At 50.1% G+C, this 17411-nt stretch overlaps 2 pseudogenes; one reads left to right on the top strand and one right to left on the bottom strand.

The window, feature by feature from the left end:
- The first annotated feature begins 13974 nt into the window (after nt 1-13974).
- LOC132925177 (uncharacterized) lies at nt 13975-14607 on the top strand (annotated as a pseudogene).
- Nucleotides 14608-16379: 1772 nt separating this feature from the next.
- On the bottom strand, nt 16380-17012 carry LOC132925178 (uncharacterized; annotated as a pseudogene).
- Between the last annotated feature and the right edge of the window lie 399 nt (nt 17013-17411).

A 17411-nucleotide genomic window follows, 5' to 3' on the forward strand; every position in this document is an offset into this window, starting at 1 on the left:
CATAGGATTTGGGGTCGTCTTGGTGGCACGAGCAGTCTTGGCGGTCCGCGCTGTCTTGGCGGTCTGAGCCGTCTTGGCTGTCCGGCCCGTCTTAGTCGTCTTGGCCTTCTTGATCGGCTTGGCCGTCTAGGTCGTTTTGGCCGTCTTGGCTGTTCGGCCCGTCTTGGTCGTCTTCGCCGTCTTAGCTGTCCGGGTTGGAACGTTCGACTCGTCCGAGTACACTAACCGCCGGTCGTCAACGCATTACTGAAAATCGCGCCAATGCTGTTGCGCGAGTTTGTATTTCTAGCAGTTGGTTACCTTTGCGAAGCGGAGTCGGATTTTGAGGTGGCATTTTAGGTAGCTCCAGAACCTTTGGGGTCGTCTTGATGGTCCGAGCAGTCTTGGCGGTCCGAGCTGTCTTGGCGGTCTGAGCCGTCTTGGCTGTCCGGCCCGTCTTAGTCGTCTTGGCCGTCTTGGTCGTCTTGGCCGTCTTGGCTGTCCGAGCCGTCTTGGCTGTCCGAGCCGTCTTGGCTGTCCGGCCTGTCTTGGTCGTCTTGGCTGAAAAGGCTGTCCAGGCCCGAACGTTCGACTCGTCCGAGTACACTACCCGCCGGTCGTCGACGCATAACTGAAAATCGCGCCAATGCTGTAGCGCGAGTTTGTATTTCTAGCAGTTGGTTACCTTTGCGAAGCGGAGTCGGATTTTGAGGTGGCATTTTAGGGAGCTCCAGAACCTTTGGGGTCGTCTTGATGGTCCGAGCAGTCTTGGCGGTCCGAGCTGTCTTGGCGGTCTGAGCCGTCTTGACTGTCCGGCCCGTCTTAGTCGTCTTGGCCGTCTTGGTCGTCTTGGCCGTCTTAGCTGTCCGAGCCGTCTTGGCTGTCCGAGCCGTCTTGGCTGTCCGGCCCATTTTGGTCGACTTGGCTGTCTTGGCTGTCGGAGCCGTCTTGGTCGTCCAGGCCCGAACGTTCGACTCGTCCGAGTACACTACCCGCCGGTCGTCGACGCATAACTGAGAATCGCACGAACGTTCCGGCCCGGATGGCCAAGACGGCCAAGACGACCATGACGGCCAAGACGACCAAGACGGCCAAGACGACCAAGACGGCCAAGACGACTAAGACGGGCCGGACAGCCAAGACGGCTCAGACCACCAAGACAGCTCGGACCGCCAAGACTGCTCGGACCACCAAGACGACCCCAAAGCCTCTGGAGCTCCCTAAAATGCCACCTCAAAATCCAACTCCACTTCCAAAAGGAAAGCAACTGCTAGAAATACAAACGCGCGCAACAGAAATTGGCGCGATTTTCAGTTATGCGTTGACGACCGGCGGGTAGTGTACTCGGATGAGTCGAACGTTCCGGCCCGGACGGCCAAGACAGCCAAGACGACCAAGACAGCCATGACGACCAAGACGGCCAAGACGACCAAGACGGCCAAGACGACTAAGATGGGCCGGACAGCCAAGACGGCTCCGACCGCCAAGACGGGCCGGACAGCCAAGACAGCTCGGACCGCCAAGACTGCTCGGACCACCAAGACTATTTCTAGTATTTCTAGTAGTTGATTACCTTTTCGAAGTTGAGTCGGATTTTGAGGCGGCGTTTTAGGGAGCTCCATAGGATTTGGGGTCGTCTTGGTGGCACGAGCAGTCTTGGCGGTCCGCGCTGTCTTGGCGGTCTGAGCCGTCTTGGCTGTCCGGCCCGTCTTAGTCGTCTTGGCCGTCTTGGTCGTCTTGGCCGTCTTGGCTGTCCGAGCCGTCTTGGCTGTCCGGCCCGTCTTGGTCGTCTTGGCTGAAAAGGCCGTCCAGGCCCGAACGTTCGACTCGTCCGAGTACACTACCCGCCGGTCGTCGACGCATAACTGAAAATCGCGCCAATGCTGTAGCGCGAGTTTGTATTTCTAGCAGTTGGTTACCTTTGCGAAGCGGAGTCGGATTTTGAGGTGGCATTTTAGGGAGCTCCAGAACCTTTGGGGTCGTCTTGATGGTCCGAGCAGTCTTGGCGGTCCGAGCTGTCTTGGCGGTCTGAGCCGTCTTGACTGTCCGGCCCGTCTTAGTCGTCTTGGCCGTCTTGGTCGTCTTGGCCGTCTTGGTCGTCTTGGCCGTCTTGGCTGTTCGGCCTGTCTTGGTCGTCTTGGCTGTCTTGGCCGTCCGGGCCGGAACGTTCGACTCATCCGAGTACACTACCGCCGGTCGTCAACGCATAACTGAAAATCGCGCCAATGCTGTAGCGCGAGTTTGTATTTCTAGCAGTTGGTTACCTTTGCGAAGCGGAGTCGGATTTTGAGGTGGCATTTTAGGGAGCTCCAGAACCTTTGGGGTCGTCTTGATGGTCCGAGCAGTCTTGGCGGTCCGAGCTGTCTTGGCGGTCTGAGCCGTCTTGACTGTCCGGCCCGTCTTAGTCGTCTTGGCCGTCTTGGTCGTCTTGGCCGTCTTGGTCGTCTTGGCCGTCTTGGCTGTCCGAGCCGTCTTGGCTGTCCGAGCCGTCTTGGCTGTCCGGCCCGTTTTGGTCGACTTGGCTGTCTTGGCTGTCGGAGCCGTCTTGGTCGTCCAGGCCCGAACGTTCGACTCGTCCGAGTACACTACCCGCCGGTCGTCGACGCATAACTGAGAATCGCACGAACGTTCCGGACCGGACGGCCAAGACGGCCAAGACGACTAAGACCGCCAAGACAGCTCGGACCGCCAAGACTGCTCGGACCACCAAGACGACCCGAAAGCCTCTGGAGCTCCCTAAAATGCCACCTCAAAATCCCACTCCACTTCGAAAAGGTAACCAACTGCTGGAAACACAAACGCGCGCAACAGCATTGGCGCGATTTTCAGTTATGCGTTAACGACCGGCGGGTAGTGTAATCGGACGAGTCGAACGTTCCGGCCCGGATGGCCAAGACGGCCAAGACGACCAAGACAGGCTGGACAGCCAAGTCGGCTCGGACAGCCAAGTCGGCTCGAACAGCCAAGACGTCCAAGACGACCAAGACGGCCAAGACGACTAAGACGGGCCGGACAGCCAAGACGGCTCAGACCGCCAAGACAGCTCGGACCGCCAAGACTGCTCGGACCACCAAGACGACGGTCAAAGCCTCTGGAGCTCCCTAAAATGCCACCTCAAAATCCAACTCCACTTCGAAAAGGTAACCAACTGCTGGAAACACAAACGCGCGCAACAGCATTGGCGCGATTTTCAGTTATGCGTTAATGACCGGCGGGTTGTGTACTCGGACGAGTCGAACATTCCGGCCCGGATGGCCAAGACGGCCAAGACGACCATGACGGACCGGAAAGCCAAGACGTCTTGGACAGCCAAGACGGCCAAGACGACCAAGACGGCCAAGACAACTAAGACGGGCCGGACAGCCAAGACGGCTCAGACCGCCAAGACAGCTCAGACCGCCAAGACTGCTCGGACCACCAAGACGACCCCAAAGCCTCTGGAGCTCCCTAAAATGCCACCTCAAAATCCAACTCCACTTCGAAAAGGTAAGCAACTGCTAGAAATACAAACGCGCGCAACAGAAATTGGCGCGATTTTCAGTTATGCGTTAACGACCAGCGGGTAGTGTACTCGGACGAGTCGAACGTTCCGGCCCGGATGGCCAAGACGGCCAAGACGACCAATACAGGCTGGACAGCCAAGTCGGCTCGGACAGCCAAGTCGGCTCGAACAGCCAAGACGTCCAAGACGACCAAGACGGCCAAGACGACTAAGACGGGCCGGACAGCCAAGACGGCTCAGACCGCCAAGACAGCTCGGACCGCCAAGACTGCTCGGACCACCAAGACGACCCCAAAGCCTCTGGAGCTCTCTAAAATGCCACCTCAAAATCCAACTCCACTTCCAAAAGGAAAGCAACTGCTAGAAATACAAACGCGCGCAACAGAAATTGGCGCGATTTTCAGTTATGCGTTGACGACCGGCGGGTAGTGTACTCGGATGAGTCGAACGTTCCGGCCCGGACGGCCAAGACAGCCAAGACGACCAAGACAGCCATGACGACCAAGACGGCCAAGACGACCATGACGGCCAAGACGACCAAGACGGCCAAGACGACCAAGACGGCCAAGACGACTAAGACGACCAAGACAACTAAGACGGGCCGGACAGCCAAGACGGCTCAGACCGCAAAGACAGCTCGGACCGCCAAGACTATTTCTAGTATTTCTAGTAGTTGATTACCTTTTCAAAGTGGAGTCGGATTTTGAGGCGGCGTTTTAGGGAGCTCCATAGGATTTGGGGTCGTCTTGGTGGCACGAGCAGTCTTGGCGGTCCGCGCTGTCTTGGCGGTCTGAGCCGTCTTGGCTGTCCGGCCCGTCTTAGTCGTCTTGGCCGTCTTGATCGGCTTGGCCGTCTAGGTCGTTTTGGCCGTCTTGGCTGTTCGGCCCGACTTGGTCGTCTTGGCTGTCTTGGCCGTCCGGGCCGGAACGTTCGACTCATCCGAGTACACTACCCGCCGGTCATCAACGCATAACTGAAAATCGCGCGAATGCTGTAGCGCGAGTTTGTATTTCTAGCAGTTGGTTACCTTTGCGAAGCGGAATCGGATTTTGAGGTGGCATTTTAGGGAGCTCCAGAACCTTTGGGGTCGTCTTGATGGTCCGAGCAGTCTTGGCGGTCCGAGCTGTCTTGGCGGTCTGAGCCGTCTTGGCTGTCCGGCCCGTCTTAGTCGTCTTGGCCGTCTTGGTCGTCTTGGCCGTCTTGGCTGTCCGAGCCGTCTTGGCTGTCCGAGCCGTCTTGGCTGTCCGGCCCGTCTTGGTCGTCTTGGCTGAAAAGGCTGTCCAGGCCCGAACGTTCGACTCGTCCGAGTACACTACCCGCCGGTCGTCGACGCATAACTGAAAATCGCGCCATTGCTGTAGCGCGAGTTTGTATTTCTAGCAGTTGGTTACCTTTGCGAAGCGGAGTCGGATTTTGAGGTGGCATTTTAGGGAGCTCCAGAACCTTTGGGGTCGTCTTGATGGTCCGAGCAGTCTTGGCGGTCCGAGCTGTCTTGGCGGTCTGAGCCGTCTTGACTGTCCGGCCCGTCTTAGTCGTCTTGGCCGTCTTGGTCGTCTTGGCCGTCTTGGTCGTCTTGGCCGTCTTGGCTGTCCGAGCCGTCTTGGCTGTCCGAGCCGTCTTGGCTGTCCGGCCCGTTTTGGTCGACTTGGCTGTCTTGGCTGTCGGAGCCGTCTTGGTCGTCCAGGCCCGAACGTTCGACTCGTCCGAGTACACTACCCGCCGGTCGTCGACGCATAACTGAGAATCGCACGAACGTTCCGGACCGGACGGCCAAGACGGCCAAGACGACTAAGACCGCCAAGACAGCTCGGACCGCCAAGACTGCTCGGACCACCAAGACGACCCGAAAGCCTCTGGAGCTCCCTAAAATGCCACCTCAAAATCCCACTCCACTTCGAAAAGGTAACCAACTGCTGGAAACACAAACGCGCGCAACAGCATTGGCGCGATTTTCAGTTATGCGTTAACGACCGGCGGGTAGTGTAATCGGACGAGTCGAACGTTCCGGCCCGGATGGCCAAGACGGCCAAGACGACCAAGACAGGCTGGACAGCCAAGTCGGCTCGGACAGCCAAGTCGGCTCGAACAGCCAAGACGTCCAAGACGACCAAGACGGCCAAGACGACTAAGACGGGCCGGACAGCCAAGACGGCTCAGACCGCCAAGACAGCTCGGACCGCCAAGACTGCTCGGACCACCAAGACGACGGTCAAAGCCTCTGGAGCTCCCTAAAATGCCACCTCAAAATCCAACTCCACTTCGAAAAGGTAACCAACTGCTGGAAACACAAACGCGCGCAACAGCATTGGCGCGATTTTCAGTTATGCGTTAATGACCGGCGGGTTGTGTACTCGGACGAGTCGAACATTCCGGCCCGGATGGCCAAGACGGCCAAGACGACCATGACGGACCGGAAAGCCAAGACGTCTTGGACAGCCAAGACGGCCAAGACGACCAAGACGGCCAAGACAACTAAGACGGGCCGGACAGCCAAGACGGCTCAGACCGCCAAGACAGCTCAGACCGCCAAGACTGCTCGGACCACCAAGACGACCCCAAAGCCTCTGGAGCTCCCTAAAATGCCACCTCAAAATCCAACTCCACTTCGAAAAGGTAAGCAACTGCTAGAAATACAAACGCGCGCAACAGAAATTGGCGCGATTTTCAGTTATGCGTTAACGACCAGCGGGTAGTGTACTCGGACGAGTCGAACGTTCCGGCCGGGATGGCCAAGACGGCCAAGACGACCAATACAGGCTGGACAGCCAAGTCGGCTCGGACAGCCAAGTCGGCTCGAACAGCCAAGACGTCCAAGACGACCAAGACGGCCAAGACGACTAAGACGGGCCGGACAGCCAAGACGGCTCAGACCGCCAAGACAGCTCGGACCGCCAAGACTGCTCGGACCACCAAGACGACCCCAAAGCCTCTGGAGCTCTCTAAAATGCCACCTCAAAATCCAACTCCACTTCCAAAAGGAAAGCAACTGCTAGAAATACAAACGCGCGCAACAGAAATTGGCGCGATTTTCAGTTATGCGTTGACGACCGGCGGGTAGTGTACTCGGATGAGTCGAACGTTCCGGCCCGGACGGCCAAGACAGCCAAGACGACCAAGACAGCCATGACGACCAAGACGGCCAAGACGACCATGACGGCCAAGACGACCAAGACGGCCAAGACGACCAAGACGGCCAAGACGACTAAGACGACCAAGACAACTAAGACGGGCCGGACAGCCAAGACGGCTCAGACCGCAAAGACAGCTCGGACCGCCAAGACTATTTCTAGTATTTCTAGTAGTTGATTACCTTTTCAAAGTGGAGTCGGATTTTGAGGCGGCGTTTTAGGGAGCTCCATAGGATTTGGGGTCGTCTTGGTGGCACGAGCAGTCTTGGCGGTCCGCGCTGTCTTGGCGGTCTGAGCCGTCTTGGCTGTCCGGCCCGTCTTAGTCGTCTTGGCCGTCTTGATCGGCTTGGCCGTCTAGGTCGTTTTGGCCGTCTTGGCTGTTCGGCCCGACTTGGTCGTCTTGGCTGTCTTGGCCGTCCGGGCCGGAACGTTCGACTCATCCGAGTACACTACCCGCCGGTCATCAACGCATAACTGAAAATCGCGCGAATGCTGTAGCGCGAGTTTGTATTTCTAGCAGTTGGTTACCTTTGCGAAGCGGAATCGGATTTTGAGGTGGCATTTTAGGGAGCTCCAGAACCTTTGGGGTCGTCTTGATGGTCCGAGCAGTCTTGGCGGTCCGAGCTGTCTTGGCGGTCTGAGCCGTCTTGGCTGTCCGGCCCGTCTTAGTCGTCTTGGCCGTCTTGGTCGTCTTGGCCGTCTTGGCTGTCCGAGCCGTCTTGGCTGTCCGAGCCGTCTTGGCTGTCCGAGCCGTCTTGGCTGTCCGGCCCGTTTTGGTCGTTTTGGCTGTCTTGGCTGTCGGAGCCGTCTTGGCCGACCAGGCCCGAACGTTCGACTCGTCCGAGTACACTACCCGCCGGTCGTCAACGCATAACTGAGAATCGCACGAACGTTCCGGACCGGACGGCCAAGACGGCCAAGACGGCCAAGACGACCAAGACGGCCAAGACGACCAAGACGGCCAAGACGACTAAGACGGGCCGGACAGCCAAGACGGCTCAGACCGCCAAGACAGCTCGGACCGCCAAGACTGCTCGGACCACCAAGACGACCCCAAAGCCTCTGGAGCTCCCTAAAATGCCACCTCAAAATCCAACTCCACTTCGAAAAGGTAACCAACTGCTGGAAACACAAACGCGCGCAACAGCATTGGCGCGATTTTCAGTTATGCGTTAATGACCGGCGGGTTGTGTACTCGGACGAGTCGAACATTCCGGCCCGGATGGCCAAGACGGCCAAGACGACCATGACGGACCGGAAAGCCAAGACGGCCAAGACGACCAAGACGGCCAAGACAACTAAGACGGGCCGGACAGCCAAGACGGCTCAGACCGCCAAGACAGCTCGGACCGCCAAGACTGCTCGGACCACCAAGACGACCCCAAAGCCTCTGGAGCTTCCTAAAATGCCACCTCAAAATCCAACTCCACTTCGAAAAGGTAAGCAACTGCTAGAAATACAAACGCGCGCAACAGAAATTGGCGCGATTTTCAGTTATGCGTTGACGACCAGCGGGTAGTGTACTCGGACGAGTCGAACGTTCCGGCCCGGATGGCCAAGACGGCCAAGACGACCAATACAGGCTGGACAGCCAAGTCGGCTCGGACAGCCAAGTCGGCTCGAACAGCCAAGACGTCCAAGACGACCAAGACGGCCAAGACGACTAAGACGGGCCGGACAGCCAAGACGGCTCAGACCGCCAAGACAGCTCGGACCGCCAAGACTGCTCGGACCACCAAGACGACCCCAAAGCCTCTGGAGCTCCCTAAAATGCCACCTCAAAATCCAACTCCACTTCGAAAAGGTAACCAACTGCTGGAAACACAAACGCGCGCAACAGCATTGGCGCGATTTTCAGTTATGCGTTAATGACCGGCGGGTTGTGTACTCGGACGAGTCGAACATTCCGGCCCGGATGGCCAAGACGGCCAAGACGACCATGACGGACCGGAAAGCCAAGACGTCTTGGACAGCCAAGACGGCCAAGACGACCAAGACGGCCAAGACAACTAAGACGGGCCGGACAGCCAAGACGGCTCAGACCGCCAAGACAGCTCAGACCGCCAAGACTGCTCGGACCACCAAGACGACCCCAAAGCCTCTGGAGCTCCCTAAAATGCCACCTCAAAATCCAACTCCACTTCGAAAAGGTAAGCAACTGCTAGAAATACAAACGCGCGCAACAGAAATTGGCGCGATTTTCAGTTATGCGTTAACGACCAGCGGGTAGTGTACTCGGACGAGTCGAACGTTCCGGCCCGGATGGCCAAGACGGCCAAGACGACCAATACAGGCTGGACAGCCAAGTCGGCTCGGACAGCCAAGTCGGCTCGAACAGCCAAGACGTCCAAGACGACCAAGACGGCCAAGACGACTAAGACGGGCCGGACAGCCAAGACGGCTCAGACCGCCAAGACAGCTCGGACCGCCAAGACTGCTCGGACCACCAAGACGACCCCAAAGCCTCTGGAGCTCCCTAAAATGCCACCTCAAAATCCAACTCCACTTCGAAAAGGTAACCAACTGCTGGAAACACAAACGCGCGCAACAGCATTGGCGCGATTTTCAGTTATGCGTTAATGACCGGCGGGTTGTGTACTCGGACGAGTCGAACATTCCGGCCCGGATGGCCAAGACGGCCAAGACGACCATGACGGACCGGAAAGCCAAGACGTCTTGGACAGCCAAGACGGCCAAGACGACCAAGACGGCCAAGACAACTAAGACGGGCCGGACAGCCAAGACGGCTCAGACCGCCAAGACAGCTCAGACCGCCAAGACTGCTCGGACCACCAAGACGACCCCAAAGCCTCTGGAGCTCCCTAAAATGCCACCTCAAAATCCAACTCCACTTCGAAAAGGTAAGCAACTGCTAGAAATACAAACGCGCGCAACAGAAATTGGCGCGATTTTCAGTTATGCGTTAACGACCAGCGGGTAGTGTACTCGGACGAGTCGAACGTTCCGGCCCGGATGGCCAAGACGGCCAAGACGACCAATACAGGCTGGACAGCCAAGTCGGCTCGGACAGCCAAGTCGGCTCGAACAGCCAAGACGTCCAAGACGACCAAGACGGCCAAGACGACTAAGACGGGCCGGACAGCCAAGACGGCTCAGACCGCCAAGACAGCTCGGACCGCCAAGACTGCTCGGACCACCAAGACGACCCCAAAGCCTCTGGAGCTCTCTAAAATGCCACCTCAAAATCCAACTCCACTTCCAAAAGGAAAGCAACTGCTAGAAATACAAACGCGCGCAACAGAAATTGGCGCGATTTTCAGTTATGCGTTGACGACCGGCGGGTAGTGTACTCGGATGAGTCGAACGTTCCGGCCCGGACGGCCAAGACAGCCAAGACGACCAAGACAGCCATGACGACCAAGACGGCCAAGACGACCATGACGGCCAAGACGACCAAGACGGCCAAGACGACCAAGACGGCCAAGACGACTAAGACGACCAAGACAACTAAGACGGGCCGGACAGCCAAGACGGCTCAAACCGCAAAGACAGCTCGGACCGCCAAGACTATTTCTAGTATTTCTAGTAGTTGATTACCTTTTCAAAGTGGAGTCGGATTTTGAGGCGGCGTTTTAGGGAGCTCCATAGGATTTGGGGTCGTCTTGGTGGCACGAGCAGTCTTGGCGGTCCGCGCTGTCTTGGCGGTCTGAGCCGTCTTGGCTGTCCGGCCCGTCTTAGTCGTCTTGGCCGTCTTGATCGGCTTGGCCGTCTAGGTCGTTTTGGCCGTCTTGGCTGTTCGGCCCGACTTGGTCGTCTTGGCTGTCTTGGCCGTCCGGGCCGGAACGTTCGACTCATCCGAGTACACTACCCGCCGGTCGTCAACGCATAACTGAAAATCGCGCGAATGCTGTAGCGCGAGTTTGTATTTCTAGCAGTTGGTTACCTTTGCGAAGCGGAATCGGATTTTGAGGTGGCATTTTAGGGAGCTCCAGAACCTTTGGGGTCGTCTTGATGGTCCGAGCAGTCTTTGCGGTCCGAGCTGTCTTGGCGGTCTGAGCCGTCTTGGCTGTCCGGCCCGTCTTAGTCGTCTTGGCCGTCTTGGTCGTCTTGGCCGTCTTGGCTGTCCGAGCCGTCTTGGCTGTCCGAGCCGTCTTGGCTGTCCGAGCCGTCTTGGCTGTCCGGCCCGTTTTGGTCGTTTTGGCTGTCTTGGCTGTCGGAGCCGTCTTGGCCGACCAGGCCCGAACGTTCGACTCGTCCGAGTACACTACCCGCCGGTCGTCAACGCATAACTGAGAATCGCACGAACGTTCCGGACCGGACGGCCAAGACGGCCAAGACGGCCAAGACGACCAAGACGGCCAAGACGACCAAGACGGCCAAGACGACTAAGACGGGCCGGACAGCCAAGACGGCTCAGACCGCCAAGACAGCTCGGACCGCCAAGACTGCTCGGACCACCAAGACGACCCCAAAGCCTCTGGAGCTCCCTAAAATGCCACCTCAAAATCCAACTCCACTTCGAAAAGGTAACCAACTGCTGGAAACACAAACGCGCGCAACAGCATTGGCGCGATTTTCAGTTATGCGTTAATGACCGGCGGGTTGTGTACTCGGACGAGTCGAACATTCCGGCCCGGATGGCCAAGACGGCCAAGACGACCATGACGGACCGGAAAGCCAAGACGTCTTGGACAGCCAAGACGGCCAAGACGACCAAGACGGCCAAGACAACTAAGACGGGCCGGACAGCCAAGACGGCTCAGACCGCCAAGACAGCTCGGACCGCCAAGACTGCTCGGACCACCAAGACGACCCCAAAGCCTCTGGAGCTTCCTAAAATGCCACCTCAAAATCCAACTCCACTTCGAAAAGGTAAGCAACTGCTAGAAATACAAACGCGCGCAACAGAAATTGGCGCGATTTTCAGTTATGCGTTGACGACCAGCGGGTAGTGTACTCGGACGAGTCGAACGTTCCGGCCCGGATGGCCAAGACGGCCAAGACGACCAATACAGGCTGGACAGCCAAGTCGGCTCGGACAGCCAAGTCGGCTCGAACAGCCAAGACGTCCAAGACGACCAAGACGGCCAAGACGACTAAGACGGGCCGGACAGCCAAGACGGCTCAGACCGCCAAGACAGCTCGGACCGCCAAGACTGCTCGGACCACCAAGACGACCCCAAAGCCTCTGGAGCTCCCTAAAATGCCACCTCAAAATCCAACTCCACTTCGAAAAGGTAACCAACTGCTGGAAACACAAACGCGCGCAACAGCATTGGCGCGATTTTCAGTTATGCGTTAATGACCGGCGGGTTGTGTACTCGGACGAGTCGAACATTCCGGCCCGGATGGCCAAGACGGCCAAGACGACCATGACGGCCAAGACGACCAAGACGGCCAAGACGACCAAGACGGCCAAGACGACTAAGACGACCAAGACAACTAAGACGGGCCGGACAGCCAAGACGGCTCAGACCGCAAAGACAGCTCGGACCGCCAAGACTATTTCTAGTATTTCTAGTAGTTGATTACCTTTTCAAAGTGGAGTCGGATTTTGAGGCGGCGTTTTAGGGAGCTCCATAGGATTTGGGGTCGTCTTGGTGGCACGAGCAGTCTTGGCGGTCCGCGCTGTCTTGGCGGTCTGAGCCGTCTTGGCTGTCCGGCCCGTCTTAGTCGTCTTGGCCGTCTTGATCGGCTTGGCCGTCTAGGTCGTTTTGGCCGTCTTGGCTGTTCGGCCCGTCTTGGTCGTCTTGGCCGTCTTAGCTGTCCGGGCCGGAACGTTCGACTCGTCCGAGTACACTAACCGCCGGTCGTCAACGCATTACTGAAAATCGCGCCAATGCTGTTGCGCGAGTTTGTATTTCTAGCAGTTGGTTACCTTTGCGAAGCGGAGTCGGATTTTGAGGTGGCATTTTAGGGAGCTCCAGAACCTTTGGGGTCGTCTTGATGGTCCGAGCAGTCTTGGCGGTCCGAGCTGTCTTGGCGGTCTGAGCCGTCTTGGCTGTCCGGCCCGTCTTAGTTGTCTTGGCCGTCTTGGTCGTCTTGGCCGTCTTGGCTGTCCGAGCCGTCTTGGCTGTCCGAGCCGTCTTGGCTGTCCGGCCCGTTTTGGTCGTCTTGGCTGTCTTGGCTGTCGGAGCCGTCTTGGCCGTCTAGGCCCGAACGTTCGACTCGTCCGAGGACACTACCCGCCGATCGTCAACGCTATAAGCTATAATATATATAGACACAATATAATAATTACTATAAATTATATATTAAATGTTTATACTTAATGAATATTGATATACTTCCCGCACCAATTGCATTTATTAATTTTTTTTTAACACTTATCAAAAATACTCATATTTTATACCCTGATGCAATGTCCAATAAACACGTCATGTTAAATAATTGAAAATGGTTTTACAGTTTTATCTTACAAAAAATATCTCACACTCATGTGGGTATTATGACAATCTACACAATACGAAAATTATGTTATGGATATGTAAATAAATTATAGAATAATTTATTCAGAGTTTAAGAACAAAACAGCATAATATTATTCTTTAAATATTACACTTGACGTTTTTATTTTTTTTTAACTTTTGAAAAAGAAATTAAGTTTTAGAAGTTAATCATACAAGATATTTATATGTATTCAATTAAAGAAAATACCCTACCATTAGGATTATTCGATATACTAATAGCTTCCATCTTAATCAATGAACTAAATAACACTATCGTTACCTTTATATTTTTCGCTGATAGATCATTTAAACATTAAGAGACAATGATATGTATTCAATTAAATATTCACACACCACCTGGACATTAGTTATTCGCTATAATAATCTATTACTTAATTATATTTTAATATACACTAATAATACAAGTATCTACCACAAGAAGCATTAGTTCTTCATAGCGTATATTTACATTAGTATCCCTGATTCAAACACAATAGCGTTTTGTCCAATATCGATATGCCCAAACACAACCAGTTAGGTTAATGTGTTGAAATTTAAAGAATGTATTGATACTTAAAAGCATAGACACATATCATGTCATTAGCAAACGACACACATCCGCCAACACGGCCGGGCGTATAAATGTATTCATACTTCTTAATTTGTTTGTAATATCCCGGATGGTTATTGAGATATACATTATGGAATGTACACATTAATGCTAAAGTCTAGCATTTATACCACCGAAAATGTAAAGAATGTATTATATTTAATGTATTGATACTTAATAGCATGAATATTATATATAATGCACCAATTTAAGAGTCTGACCGAAAGAGCCGACAGCTCTTCAGTGTTTCTCCAGCCTTATAGCTCTTCGAACCACAACCGTTCTTGCGCTCCGTGTTTAAAACGTTTTTATTCAGTGTTCTTCATTTCTCGTATACTTTTAATCATGGCCGGTTCAATCGCTAACATGAAAAAACACTACAATCAGAAAAGTTTTACATATGTTCCACCAACACCGCCTGCAGAGCTCATCGACTGTAGCAATTTCATTCTCAACTTCACCGAGCGTAAATTTTTGAATGTAGGACTTGATCCTGCAGATAAATTTAACACCATAGTACAAGTCATCACTCCTTCGAGATATGTAAATATATCATCTGATTTTCTAAGACGTATATACTCACTTATGGGGAACATTCTATCTTTTATACTCGACCTACCTCAAAAATACAAGCGACATTTATTTCTGGAAACAGAAATTATTTCACTATCTAGTATGGTGTATAAAGGGGAAAATATGCTTGTCATCGAATCAAAAACACAAGCTGGATGTCGAGTATTGCTAAATCGTGCTGATTTAATGAAATAACAATATATGGAGGAGAGTATTTTCGAAACGTTCGCACGAAAGTCAGCCATCATACGTCCAGTTGTATTAAGGCAATTTGAAATTATTGCTCATACCAAATGCATGCACTTATACCAGGGTTTGACATGTGGGCGATTCAGACTGATTCCATCAAAATTTAATTTTGCATATAATGGCATATTTGGATGGTTAGAGAATATTTTTTCATAAGTGCATATAATGTATATATTTTTCTTAGCAATGGCACTTACCGTACCGCGTAAATCTTTCAACTTAAAACAAAAGGTGAACATTATTCATTGTAAAGAGTCTAACGATTTGTCTATTCGTAAACATGTTAATAAATATTAAAATTAAAGTTATAATTTAAAGTATACGTAAAATATACGTAATAAATTTTCATTTTCCCTTTAACAGATATGTTACTAATTTTAGTTATAAAACACTGAAACCTATAACGGACACCATTTATAAGGAACATTTATTTTGGTCCAGTGACTGTCCGTTATATACAGATTTCACTATATTACATTAATAAAGAAATATAAATTTTAATGAGAAAAAAATTAAATAACCATACACTTCACATTGAATTTAAACTAAAAATTAATTTGTTTACTAAAATAATCTTATTTCACATTTGATTTTCTACTATTTCTACCAATTCTATTTTGTTTAATTACTTACAAGTATCTCTTCTTTTATTCTATTATTTTCTTTAATCTTCCTGCTATAAAAATAAAAATGTATTAGTATATTTATAAATAAATAGAAAGAAACTTTTAATAGTTTCTATAATTTTATACTTACTGTTGATACGCATTGTATCTCTGGGCATATATTTTGTTTGCTTTCGATTCAAATCTTATCAGAGTATTTTTATTCATCGGCATGTCCCATCTAAAACATATTGATAAATTTAATTTATTTTAAATTTAAAAATATAGATGGACTAACGATTTGGCAAACTTCCAGAAATGAACTGAAAGGTATTCAGATTCTGGAATTATTTTCTGTATTTCTGCACGATAATATGTATTCTTCCAATTACAAAAGACTAATTCGCCTAGAAAACAGATAAAAATAATATTTAACAGTTTATTAATGTATTTGCTAACCATTATTTGTAATGTAATTCCATTGTATTGGAAGAATACATATTATCGTGCAGAAATACAGAAAATAATTCCAGAATCTGAATACCTTTCAGTTCATTTCTGGAAGTTTGCCAAATCGTTAGTCCATCTATATTTTTAAATTTAAAATAAATTAAATTTATCAATATGTTTTAGATGGGACATGCCGATGAATAAAAATACTCTGATAAGATTTGAATCGAAAGCAAACAAAATATATGCCCAGAGATACAATGCGTATCAACAGTAAGTATAAAATTATAGAAACTATTAAAAGTTTCTTTCTATTTATTTATAAATATACTAATACATTTTTATTTTTATAGCAGGAAGATTAAAGAAAATAATAGAATAAAAGAAGAGATACTTGTAAGTAATTAAACAAAATAGAATTGGTAGAAATAGTAGAAAATCAAATGTGAAATAAGATTATTTTAGTAAACAAATTAATTTTTAGTTTAAATTCAATGTGAAGTGTATGGTTATTTAATTTTTTTCTCATTAAAATTTATATTTCTTTATTAATGTAATATAGTGAAATCTGTATATAACGGACAGTCACTGGACCAAAATAAATGTTCCTTATAAATGGTGTCCGTTATAGGTTTCAGTGTTTTATAACTAAAATTAGTAACATATCTGTTAAAGGGAAAATGAAAATTTATTACGTATATTTTACGTATACTTTAAATTATAACTTTAATTTTAATATTTATTAACATGTTTACGAATAGACAAATCGTTAGACTCTTTACAATGAATAATGTTCACCTTTTGTTTTAAGTTGAAAGATTTACGCGGTACGGTAAGTGCCATTGCTAAGAAAAATATATACATTATATGCACTTATGAAAAAATATTCTCTAACCATCCAAATATGCCATTATATGCAAAATTAAATTTTGATGGAATCAGTCTGAATCGCCCACATGTCAAACCCTGGTATAAGTGCATGCATTTGGTATGAGCAATAATTTCAAATTGCCTTAATACAACTGGACGTATGATGGCTGACTTTCGTGCGAACGTTTCGAAAATACTCTCCTCCATATATTGTTATTTCATTAAATCAGCACGATTTAGCAATACTCGACATCCAGCTTGTGTTTTTGATTCGATGACAAGCATATTTTCCCCTTTATACACCATACTAGATAGTGAAATAATTTCTGTTTCCAGAAATAAATGTCGCTTGTATTTTTGAGGTAGGTCGAGTATAAAAGATAGAATGTTCCCCATAAGTGAGTATATACGTCTTAGAAAATCAGATGATATATTTACATATCTCGAAGGAGTGATGACTTGTACTATGGTGTTAAATTTATCTGCAGGATCAAGTCCTACATTCAAAAATTTACGCTCGGTGAAGTTGAGAATGAAATTGCTACAGTCGATGAGCTCTGCAGGCGGTGTTGGTGGAACATATGTAAAACTTTTCTGATTGTAGTGTTTTTTCATGTTAGCGATTGAACCGGCCATGATTAAAAGTATACGAGAAATGAAGAACACTGAATAAAAACGTTTTAAACACGGAGCGCAAGAACGGTTGTGGTTCGAAGAGCTATAAGGCTGGAGAAACACTGAAGAGCTGTCGGCTCTTTCGGTCAGACTCTTAAATTGGTGCATTATATATAATATTCATGCTATTAAGTATCAATACATTAAATATAATACATTCTTTACATTTTCGGTGGTATAAATGCTAGACTTTAGCATTAATGTGTACATTCCATAATGTATATCTCAATAACCATCCGGGATATTACAAACAAATTAAGAAGTATGAATACATTTATACGCCCGGCCGTGTTGGCGGATGTGTGTCGTTTGCTAATGACATGATATGTGTCTATGCTTTTAAGTATCAATACATTCTTT

Source organism: Rhopalosiphum padi, chromosome 3 (assembly GCF_020882245.1).
Source record: "Rhopalosiphum padi isolate XX-2018 chromosome 3, ASM2088224v1, whole genome shotgun sequence".
Classification (NCBI taxonomy): domain Eukaryota; kingdom Metazoa; phylum Arthropoda; class Insecta; order Hemiptera; family Aphididae; genus Rhopalosiphum; species Rhopalosiphum padi.